General features: G+C 38.9%; 1 protein-coding gene across 1 annotated transcript in view; it reads right to left on the bottom strand.

Moving 5' to 3' along the window:
• The window catches only part of elfn1b (extracellular leucine-rich repeat and fibronectin type III domain containing 1b), a 79,566-nt gene extending 68,199 nt beyond the window's left edge, over positions 1–11,367 (bottom strand). Inside the window, exon 1 of the mRNA XM_027006181.2 lies at positions 11,123–11,367. The gene's annotated coding sequence lies outside the window, so the exon portion shown is untranslated. The remainder of the gene's footprint in view (positions 1–11,122) is intronic.
• Positions 11,368–12,513: the final 1,146 nt, after the last annotated feature.

Below are 12,513 nucleotides of genomic sequence, written 5' to 3'. Positions count from 1 at the left end.
TTGTTTTGCTGAAGAATGAAGAATGAGTCACTTCAAAAGCTACAAAAGAATCCTCTCTCCCATCCTGGTTATTTTAGGTTCTATGCAAAATGATCACACAGGGGACCACAGTAAGTCTCTTAAATCAGAAATCATATCTGAATTATATTTGAACTACGTCATAGCAGACTATGTCTTATGAACAGCAACAATCAATAGGTTGGAAATCTATGTATTTACAGTCAGTAGGGACAACATTATGCAAAGTGCCATGCGAGAGAGAGAGTCATATTTCTGAAGTAACACTGTTATAAGACAAAACAACAAGGCTAACCAAAAGCAGCCCTAGAGATAAGCCATCCTGCAAAGCTTAATTCCTACACACCTGATTCTAATGATCAGATGCTCCTGAAGGCCTTGATTAACTGGATCAGGTGCATTAGATTAGGGTTAGAGCAGCATGGTAGATCTCCGGAGGACCAGACGGCAGGAAATAAAATGAGAATGAAGAGAGAACAGTGCTGCGAGGTCAGAACAATGGGTCCAAAACAATTTCACGGCCCCTCCCACGGACTATGCATCCGTCTGCCAGATGGCTTCAGGTTCAGCCGCTGCTAACCCCGCGAACATACAACTGGGCCATATGTGAGATGATGAAGGGATTTTAGAGGGAGTTTCACATGCCATGCAGAAGAACTTGGATAATTAGATTGATTTATGGCGCAGTTGAAATGAACAGACAATTGTACGTCCAGCAGCTTTTAACGCTTTCTTTTTTCTTTCTACAGGTCAAAACTTAATTGACTTCTAGACTTTGTATCTGAAAATGAGCAAGACAAAAAGGGCTGTCAAAAAGAAGTGACAACATATGATTCATATCCAGCTGAGATAACACATTTTGTAAATCACACACACACACACACACACACACACACACACACACACACACACACACACACACATATATATATATATAATCCTTAACAAGGGTAGCAACAACCTTAATGCAGTTTCTTGTGTTTATGTTTGCTGTTGTAATCAGGGACTGCCATGACAGTATAAATCTTTGCTCTTGTCAGTGAGACTGAGATGGCCATGGCCCTGGTTATGTTTATTGTTAATGTTCTTGCAGTTTTACCAAATTCCATCTGTTTAGCAAAAGCAACCATGATTTAGGCTAAAACATGTTCATACTTTGTGAAATTTATTAGGAGATTAACAAGAGCTTTGGTGGCTTCAGCAACCAACATTGACCCAGATTTTATGCAAAACATTTTTTTTCCCTCCTTTTCCCTGCATGTATATATTTTTCGCTACCAAATGTATCATTGTTAGACATGTTTAAAGTTCTACAGCAGTTTTAAGTTTTGGTTTAGGTTTACCTGACTGCCCAACTCCCAGATAGTTGACATAATAGTCTGAAAATTCAAGGCTTTTGGTTTTGTTGATTGCTCTGTATAAATCTCTACTGGAAACTGACATAGCTTATATGTTCATTGCTCTCATGTTCCAAACAAATTTCAAGCCACCGACTTTATCAGGGTAGTAACATCCCCGTCTTGTTTTGCCAGGACATTTCAAGTAGATTGTAAAGCAACCGACAGTAAATTGCAACCACCACTATGTTGCTGAGAAATTTCAAACACTTTGTTCTTCCAGAACATTCTAATCACAGGTCTCTGAAGGCTATTTCGATTTGACTGCTGATGTTCAGCCAGAACGTTTGACACCCATTTCAGGGTTCTGCGTAGACACCTGCTCTACATTTTTAGTTTGCAATACATTACCCAGTTGTTGTTGCTGTGGTTCCTACTGAAAACCACCAGTCCACAGCAGTGCTCTTATTATTACATTATCTTGTGCTGCTTCAATGCTTTTACAGCACTGGCAGTAAAAAGGTAGAAGTACAAAGTTTATCACCAAGCTGTGGATGATTATTCATTCTGATCATCAGTATTTTGCTCTGCACCAGCAGACACAGTCTCATCTCTCCCAAGCTGACTTTAAATAAGTCTTTAAGTAAATGACAAAAAAGTGCCAATTCTTTTCTAGTTAGAGGTTATGGGAATTGACAACCAAGGGACTGCACCTCTGTCAGAAACATTCTGTTTCTCTGGAAACTCTGTATACTTTACTACAGTTTACTACAATATATATAATGTTTAGTACAGTAGTTCTGATGTATTGGCAACAAATATAAATATTGGGTATAACACTGTTCATATATGTTTCCATACCTTTCTAATCAAATTCTGAACATTGCATTTATACACTGTAATTTTAGCATTTTTGGAGAAACAAAATTGTAATAATGGCATGATTTAATCCCACATCTTAATGGGTGTTTTTATTTTATTCTTAATAATTACTTTAAAAATAGGTCAATATTAAGACGGTAGACATGGTAGCACCTTCCAATTTTACACATAATGTTTTATGTGTAAAATATAAACATAATGTTGCATGTTTTTAGAAATGTTTCATGAGGGTAAAATCTAAAATCTTAAATTGTTTAAATGCTTAAACTCCCAATTCATGTCTGTGGGTCTTGACTCTCCATCCTCTCTCTTGTAACTACGCAGTTCCATTTAGCTTCTATGTGATTCTATGTGATCATCTAATAATTTATAATAATTACAAAATAATATGCATTGAGATAAATAAATAATAAGCCAGGTATTTAATGGGGAAATTAGTCCTACTGCAATAATATTATCTGATTTATAAGCATGGTGGCTTTAGGGGTCATGGTGATGTATTTTAGTTGCTTTGTATGCATGATCCATATGTTGTATAATTAGGGCTTTTATTTCCTGCAGTAATATTTATTTTGAAAATGTTTCCCAAAGTCTGATATGCTGCTAGTTCCTTCTGAGCTCCAGGTCAGGGAGTCGTGTGATTACAGATGACCACTGTTAGTTTTTTGTTCAGGATTTATTGCCTGTCCCTGCCTCTGTCACTATGTGCCACTCTCTACCTGTCTCTGGTGAAAGACCACCTTTCTCCCTGGAGAGATCATTACACCTATTGGCTCTAAGACCCTTTGGCTAACGATGAAACACTCTACATGTTTATTAGTATCTTTGCTGTATTGTATGAGAGGGATAGAGACAGAGAGAGAAAGAGAGTGGGAGTACCAGGATTGCTCACATGGGAGTATCAAAGCATGCTTTATGAAATTTTAAGCAAAAAGGAACTGTGTGATATGAAAGTCCTCTTTCTTTCCCTTTCTTTTTCTCTCTTTCTGTCTGTCTCTCTTTTCCTCTCATGACGGAAGTGACAGGAAGTGAGTGACAGGAAGATGGTGACTGATGTCTGTGATTGACTGTCACCAGAGTGTCCTTGTCATTTACAGAAATGGCAACTTCAGTGGCTGACAAAGATTATTAAACACATCCAGTGGGACTCTTTAAACCACTAGTTAGAGCTCAGAGGAATATAAACAAGAAACCAGGGACTATACACATGGCACTTAGATATCACAAAAACAAAGTTTGTCTTGACAAACAAGTTTTTAGTTTCAATTTCTGGACTATTCTGGAATGCACTTTATCAAATCCTGTCTCTCGAGGTCAATCCGTTCGGTTGCCATGGAACCATGCCTCAAGTCTGATTTTTATCATTTGGGATTGACCCATGAAGCTTTTCTAAAGCAGCAAAAAAATTGATTCCCCAGAACTATGATGCATTTAGGATTTAGTACATTCTGTTTTTGAAACTGAGAAACACCAGGACTTGTTTGGTTGCTTATAAAATACACAAGGATGAAAGCAGTTGATCATGCCCTTCCATATCTCCAGACTATTTAATTCAGTACAAGAAAAAAAAAAACAGGCTCGTATAGGAAACTCTCCCTTTCCCCAAATGAGGAAGCTGATTTCATCTTCCTAGCTGTTATTCTCTAGGCATTATTGTTTCCTGTAAAGTGAGGTAATTAACTAACTAGTTGCATAACATCAATAATGCTAAGTTGTTGATAAGCCATAGTTACAAAGCTTGCAATTAAGAGACTGACAGTGTAAGGCTCGGGATAACTCACTGGGAATCTAAAACATAGCACTCTATATATGAGAATGACAACAATAACATCATATATTTACATAATATATACGTAAGTATTGGTACATATTCTTTTCCACTGCATAAATGCCCAAGGTTTTTTTCGGTAGCTATTTATTGGTCAAGGGTATATGTGCAGAGGGCGCTTTAAAGAGATTCAGGATTAGGTAAGGACACAGTTGTGAAGTATTGTATGTACCTTTCATGCTCTCTCTGTCTCTCTCCTTTCATGTGTGTACACAGAGAGAAGTACACGTGTGTGTGTGTGTGTGTGTGTGTGTGTGTGTGTGTGTGTGTGTGTGTGTGTGTGTGTGTGTGTGTGTGCTGTGAATTTTGTGCATATATGAGAGACCACATTAAAGGTACATGCCACAATATTTCACAACATAATATTTTCTTTGTTATTCTGAACTTCAAAAGGCAAAGGCAAATTTTCTCTTTTTCTCACTCACTCACTCACTCACTTACTCCCTCCCTCACTCAGTCACTCACTCCCTCCCTCACTCACTCACTCATACACATAAATGCACTGTATCTTCCGCTCTCTCTCTCTATCTCTTTTTCTCTCTAGCCACAAGGGAAATCCACAGAACCACAGAGATACCACATTTTAATTACACTGATATGCTCTAATGGCATGGGAATTCTTGTGGTCACAGTTTCAGTTTGATATATATATATATATATATATATATATATATATATATATATATATATATATATATATATATATTTATTTTTTTATTTTTTTTTAAATTTTAATGCTTGCTTTTTGAATCTAAAAATGCATATGTTAAAATTTTAGATTTGCTTCTAAGAATAAAAGGTTTTTTCTCTTTATGAAGGTTTTTTAAATAATTTTTTATGTCCTGACATTTCTGAAAATAACCAAGGCTCTGCAAAACCATAAGAATGGTATTTTTTATATAGGATAAGACATAAGATTAACACTGGGCAATGCTGTCTGAATGGAGATTTTTACGAGCAAAATAGTTAATGTCATATACATTTGCATAGGGTGCACAGAAGGCCAGCTACAACTATGGAAATTATAAATAGTCTGAATTTTGCAGATATAATTAAGCCCTTGGGTAAATGACATTGTCACTGAGGTTATTCCATTGAAAATTCTTTTATGTCTAAGATTTAATCTGGAAACCTAGTCCATTGCACTTGATACAGATTTTAGAGTTGCCCTGTAGGTATGTTAGACATACAATTTAATACTGTAAGTTTGGATAATTCATATGGAATTTGGACTATTACTCACTTTGACCACATGTGCCTCCCGTTAGTTCCTTCTTAAACTAGTTGGATAGCAGGAGCAAAAGGTTTCCATTTTGTCATTACATTCCATGGTTACTCATAAGTAATTAATATTCATCCCGGATCCTGTCATTGTTCTGACTAAGACGTCAGAGGGAGATGACATTCAAAGGACTACACTCTTGCCTCATAATCAAATGTACTTTTTAATTACCTTGCACCAGAGGGTGATTTGCTTCTCTGTAATCTTATGCTGTGAAATGTGGGGGAGCAAAAGAAAGTGTTGGGGGAGACCTTTAAGCTTCAAATCACTGAATTTCATGAAAACTCAAAGGAGAGAAAGTTGATTTTTTTTTCTCTTTAAAAGGATAGTACACTTGAAACTCACAGCTACATTTGAAACCAGTAACATGCCTGTTAGGTTTGACAGGGCTTCCTATTTTAATATTCCGCCCTTAATTGGTTATCCAAAAACAAATGTTCTTATGTTCTCAGGAAATTGTCCACTGCTCTTCTGTCGAAAGGTATCTTTAAACTGAATACAAACCAGCAAATAAGAAAATAAACAAATACGCACACACACACACACATACACACACACAAATGGAAGCAGTAAGTTATAGCAATCTTCTGTGAGCAACAGCATCTTCTCCTAGGTGGACGAACTAGGCCCTGGTTTCTGGTAACAAGCTGTCTGAAAATTGCTCTTTGTCAAGTCTATGTGCTCTTACCATGATAAAATCATGGCCATTAGCCCCACGTTTACTTTACCAAATTGAAGTGTTCAGTGGGAAACAAAATCAGCAAGGGCAGAGGGGCTTTGCTAGCTTATCGGCGCTTCACAGGCCACTGCATTTATGTTTGGCATTTATGTTTGACTTTGCCCAGTTCTAAGTCCACCATCACCTTTACACACTAAAAACAAATAGTTTGTATTTAGGTCCAGCTCATAACTTTGGAAATAGCTTTTACTGTTAATGCTTACCTTATTAGCTGAGATGTAACATTAATGAGATTTTAAGCAAGAGATAATGGGCTTTTTGATGCAAAGTTACATTTTACAGCATTTAGCAATTGTTGACTGAGTACAGTTTTGAGCAATTGAGGGTTAATAGCCTTGCTAAAGGGCCCAGGGGTTGCAACTTAGCCATGGCAGGACTTGAACCAGCAAAGTCCTGATTACTGGCCAGTACCTTTACTGCTGAACTCCCCTTGCCCCTGCTCATTGCTGTTTTGCATGTGACCAGATGAAAGGTGGCAGAGACCCAATCCTATACATATCCACATTTCTCACATAGTAGTGATACTCTATCTACCTGCCAAATGTGAGCTGGTAGCGAATTACCATCTTAACAGGTCAAATTTTTCTGAGCGCCTTCATTACGGCAGCACTATACCATATTTTGGCACTCATTTATGGAGGCGTTTTGTTATCACTCTAAGGCTGTTTCAATGAGCTTGAGCCGTGCACTGTCACCATTAATGACAGGATTAAGAGTTGGAGCGATGGGTCCGCCCAGATCCCCCACCTGGTGCTGCGGCACAAGGTGCTAAGCACACCGGAGCTGATTGGTCAAAGCTCAGGGAGAGAAAGAGCTTATTGCCCAAAGCTCATGGGGTGAGAGAGCTGATTGGCCAAAGCTCAGGGAGAGAGAGATCTGCAATTAGAGGGCTTGGTGGCAGGTCTCCTCAGGTCTGAGAGCTGGTGCGGAACAAAAGGCACACCCAGGAGTTGTGAAAGTGTAAACCGGGTATGGGCAGGGGTGCTTTAGGTTTTGGCAAGAGAACTTTAAATGTAGCCCTAACACATGCTGCTGCCATCAAAGAAAAGAAGCCCAACATTCATGAGGAAAGCACTTTTGCTGTCCATAGTCCACAGAATTATTCATGTTTTTAATTTACTTCTGTTGTACCATTTCTTTTTGTATGTGTTATGCAAGTGCACTTTCCACTATTGAAAAGAGAGAAGAGATTGAAAAATATATGGTGACCCACGGAAGCATCCATACAATATGCTTTTTTCCTGCATATCCTTTGGGCTCAGGTAAAATTAAATACCATTCCATTAAACAGAATGTCAGTTGACCCATAGTCAAATTATATATCATAATTTTATCAAACTATTATAGCATACGGTCTTACATGGAAACGTGTATGTGTGTATAAGTGTACATTAAACCATTGTACATGCATGTATCAAAATGTCATTCACATCATAAATCTCTCAATAAATCATACCAGTGATCATAAGATCTATGCAATAAAGTGGTCTTAAAAGAGTCATGATTTGGCAGAAGAGCCACACCTCGAATACCAAGGCGTCCCCCTGCTTTTCCGCCCTCAGAGCCTGCATGTGAGAGGAAACCTATGCACTCCAGATTCGGGTGTCAAGAGAAAGGCACTGTGATTTCTGTTATCAGTGGGCTATGATTAGCGGGGCTTGCGGTGACGCTGAGCAATAACTCCTTGATTACACGGCATGTCTGCCATCACCAACCTAAAGTGATGCTAACGAGCGGAACCCTGAGCTAGGGAATAAGCCCCTTTTATGAGCTCTGAGCCCTCAGGATCCGCCAGGCACCATTTGATGCGGCACTTGGCTAATGAACACACACCCCATACCGTGTGCCGCTCTCCGCAATACCGATCAAAGCCTGTGGCTATGGCAAACAGCGGCCTCGTGGTTCTCCTTACAGCCTGAGAGTCACGCAGCACCTTGGGAGGTGAATTAGTGGTGTGAGTGGCATTGCTAAGCTTAGAACACATCAAGTGATAAGGGGTAGAGTTTAGGTTATAGTGGATACTTTATGGTGTATAAGGACACAGGTGCAGAATTACTATAGCAGAATTACTTTACTGTGCTGTAGTTTTGATTTGGCCAAATAGTATAATAGATAATAAAATAATAGTAAAAAGTGCTATAGCAGTGCTTGTTTGAATTTCTTCAAAAATATTTCTTATTGATTATATATAGTAATCAGTGAATTTTGAGTCTCACGCAAAAGTGAAAGACATTGCAGAAACACTCTTAAAAATTTAAAAGACACTCTGAAATTGCTAATTGAGAATTGCTGAAAAAAACATACAGGGGCCACTGTGACTAATGCTGAGATGACTATCAGAGAGTGTAAAGTATGGCATATTAGACTTTCCACTGGGGGATGGTGTACTGCAGTATCAAAGAGTGGTGCAGATGATCAGATGGTAGCTGGCCAGAACTCCAGTAAGACACGTTGTGGGGCGTGAGGACAACGTGCCATCATTAGTGGGAAGTGAAGTTTAATTAAAGCTTTATATCACACTGACAAGTTTAGCGTGCACCATGAAGATGGTGAAAATTGGCAATATTCACTGAGTGTCATGTTTCTTTTCCAAGTAGAAAGTCTCACAGCCTGATTTTCCCATGCAAAAGCATGACTTTCAGGTTCACATGCTTGGAAATTTGGAAGAAGGGCTTGTGGGTTCATGGAAAAATAAATGAGCCTCTCAACCAATTAAATAGCTAAACTGGTTTAGCGCTTTTCTGTCGGGAAGAACAATCATTTTGCCCCTACAGTGTGAAGAGCAATTGTTTCTGAATCCCAAAGGGACTGGGCAAGAAAATGTGTGTGTGTGTTTTTTTTGTAATTTTTTAAATGTATTTATTTATTTATTTATGTGTGTGTGTGTGTGAGTGTGTGTGTTAGTGTGTGTTAGTGTGTGTGTGTGTTAGTGTGTGTTAGTGTGTGTGTGTGTGTGTGAGAGAGAGAGAGAGAGAGAGAGAGAGAGAGAGAGAGAGCATGCAAGAGTGTATGAATGCTGAAAGAGGGAAAAGAGAGGACAGAGAGCGAGCATACTGCACGTCTACACTGGTAGTTGGAAAATGCATATACATCTGGAGATAGACTGTGCAAATTGTGCGAAGCTGACTCATTTTGCAGAGTTGGGCCATACAATATTTCGCAAAGGTGTAAAAAAATACAAGAAAGCTCGACACAGCGTTCCAAATTTTCACAATTAATTATGACACTCATTTGTTGAGAAAGAAATGGTTTAAAGCAGTAGGCTATGTACTGGGCTATAAGGGAATTACACTGTATAAGAAATTTTCATTATATTAATTCATTTAGACTGTCTGGGATGAATGTTAAAGCACATCCCATGTGTAAAAATAAAACTTTCAATGTATCGATTAATTTATCATACCTAGGATGACCTAACCGTCCAATGGGCGATTTTACGAGCGCTTTACCCAAACGTCATCCTACAAGCTTCTACTGTTAAAACTGATTTAACATTTTAAATAGACAAGACTTGGGGAACTTTTCTATATGAGCGAAAAACACCGGGTTTCGTTATGTTAATAATTTAAACTATGAGGTAAAATTTACTGCTGAAAAAAACTGTCTGAAAGCGCTCGCAGATGTTTACAAAGGAAAAGTGTGTATTCTTTAGAAATTACATTATGGCAGAAATGTTTCTTTGCATGCATTTCTTGTTCTAAGCAACACGTTTCCACTATTTTCGTAGGTAACTGATAAATTTGTGGTAAGAGCTCTTCGAGGAGATAAATGCAGTGTTTTTATTTATGAAATTATTGGTTGCATAACTTGATTAGGCCCCTGCTTCTTGTTACTCAACGTACTTGTACATAACAAGCGTACGCTGAAATTAGACGATAGTAATCAACGTTCATAGTAGCACTTGTAAATCCTGAAATTAATTTAGAATTGGAGGTCTATTTCTAGACTATCGTTCTGAATGTTTGAATGTTGTCAGAGTTTAGGCATGCACTGAAATAATGCGATTGTTACGGGCCGTATGGGTTGTGCATTAAATAGCTTAGAAAACTTGAAGAATGTCTTCACAGGCAGCCTACAGTATTTCATGTTATTGGCGGCCCACCAATTGGTTACGGCTAATAAGTTAGACTATGCTGTAATAGATTTTTTTCGAACCTGCCGGGCGCCATCCATGGTACTGAAACCCTTTCGTGCGTGGTTTAGTATTAACCAAGTGCGCCAGTGAAATAACCTCCTAATACCCTTTTCTGTTGGACAGTTTGGAACTTTATGACTGTCCCATATTTTATGTGAATAACGCTGGGAAAACGTATCTATGCGTGACTGGAGGTGAAAGAAGCGTTGTCGTTTCTTTCAAGCACACACGAGACTTTAGATTTAAACAATTTCAATCCATCCCTAGCATATTTGGCCGCTCAGGTACCAGTGATGAATATGTCTTGCAATCGTAGGGTCCATGGCTGAAACATCCTATTGAAATGAAGATTAGAAAAACAAAAAATCATAAACATGCACGTCTTTCAGACATTTGTCCGGTGCTTTCGTTTGATATTTCATATATTGCAATTGCCGGCACAACGTGCCGAGGCAACATAAAACATTTCACAAAATCTCTGACTCACAACTGAAAAAGAGGTCTCTGTGAGATCTGCTCGTGTGTATAGTTCATCTTATAAATCATATAGATCGATGGGGTTTGAAGACTGGTCTGGTTGGAAGGCTGGTCTGCTTCAGACGCACAGAAATAACTTTGAATACTAATTTCCTCATGTTCTTTTGGTTGCGACCCTGGTTCAAGGGGAACCTAAATGTTTTTTCGTACGACGGGGAGAAAACGTGCAAGGAAAATGGGCAAGGTGCTCCGGTTCCGTTTTGCCCTCTTGTAATCGATTGAGATGAACAGAAAAGGCTTCATCGGTGCCAATAACGCCATTGATATGCTCAATACGCTACTGAGAAAACGCATGTTGTCACATCAAAATAGGTAAAAACCTTAAGAAGACAATATGAATATATAGTTCCCCAATGTGCCTTACCTTTATCGATCTGGTGTCAGAAGCTCTGTTGACGTTCGGACGCCGAACATGAGATGCGACGCTTGTGTCAGTGTGAAGCCCTCTGCTGATCTCTTTCACTTGAGACGCGCGTACGTGAAGATCGAACTGCGAAATCCAGCACTGCGTATGGTCCGGGCAGAGTCTATAAAACCTACAACTGGGACCGGCCACTGCGGCAGCTACAAATCTCCCGGACCCTTGCAACACACATTGATTAATTGTAGACTAAACTGTGATTGAGAGTTCGGATTTTTCCCGTGTTTATTCCGCTGGCTGCCATTGAGAGCGTCCAGATCTCATTGCAAGCGGTTAGACTAAGCCATCCAGCTAGTCAGCCAGTGAGATCGGAGCGCGTTCGCTCGCACACGCAGACATGCACGTACGCACGCGCGCGCGCGCGCGCGCGCACACACACACACACACGCACACACACACACACACACACGCACACGCAAACACACACACACAGAAAGAGATAGATATTCCGTTTTACTCCTTGATTCCCTTGATCAATTGATAGTTGTAATACCATTTTGATGCAACAACATGATATTGTCAATTGAAATTGACAATTGTAATAGAAAAACTTTGTTGCTGTGGTTGGGGCTCAAGAAAGGTGTTGTCATTTGAACCACCAGATCCTACGCTGCCAACCAGGCTGTAGAGTCATTTTCTTTATTTCTGACCTGGATTTGCTCCATACCAAACAAGTGCTGGAAGCGAATAATCACCAGTTAGTGTCATGCCATCTACCTGTCAAAGTCAATACCTGCTTGTCTCAAAAGAAATAATTTGGCTGGATGATATGGTCTGTGCATAAAACAATTTCAAAAATAGCAAAATGTCTATATTTAAAACATTAAATATTTCCATCAAATTGGAACTATATTGTCATATAACTAATTTACATACAATTCCACCTTCAGACATTTAATTCCAGCTGTGAAACTCATAGCCTCCTACTGTGTCTGACCATTATATTGATAAGAAAGAAAGTGTGATTTCAGGTGGAAGATGGCTGCTAATACAGGTTTCAGATGTGTGATGTGAAAGATAACAATCATTCATATTTACCTGACTTACAATTATGACTGAGTACAATTTGAGCAATTGAGGGTTAAGGGCCTTGCTTAGGGGCCCAACAGTGGCAACTTGGCAGTGGTGGGGCTTGAACCAGCAACCTTCAACATTTTATATATATATATATATATATATATATATAAAGTCCATTTAACTCAACTTGTAATTGTCAGAATGCAGTCTGCAGGTTGAGTGATATGTCAAAGCATGTTGAAAAAACAACTAAACTTTGATCTTCATTAAGAATTCTGTCTGTTTTTGCACTTTCATAACAAAATGAGTTCAAGTCT

Source organism: Electrophorus electricus, chromosome 16, assembly GCF_013358815.1.
Source record: "Electrophorus electricus isolate fEleEle1 chromosome 16, fEleEle1.pri, whole genome shotgun sequence".
NCBI classification, from domain to species: Eukaryota; Metazoa; Chordata; class Actinopteri; order Gymnotiformes; family Gymnotidae; genus Electrophorus; species Electrophorus electricus.
The sequence above is the reverse complement of the archived record's forward strand: the minus strand, read 5'-3'. Positions and strand labels throughout refer to the sequence as shown.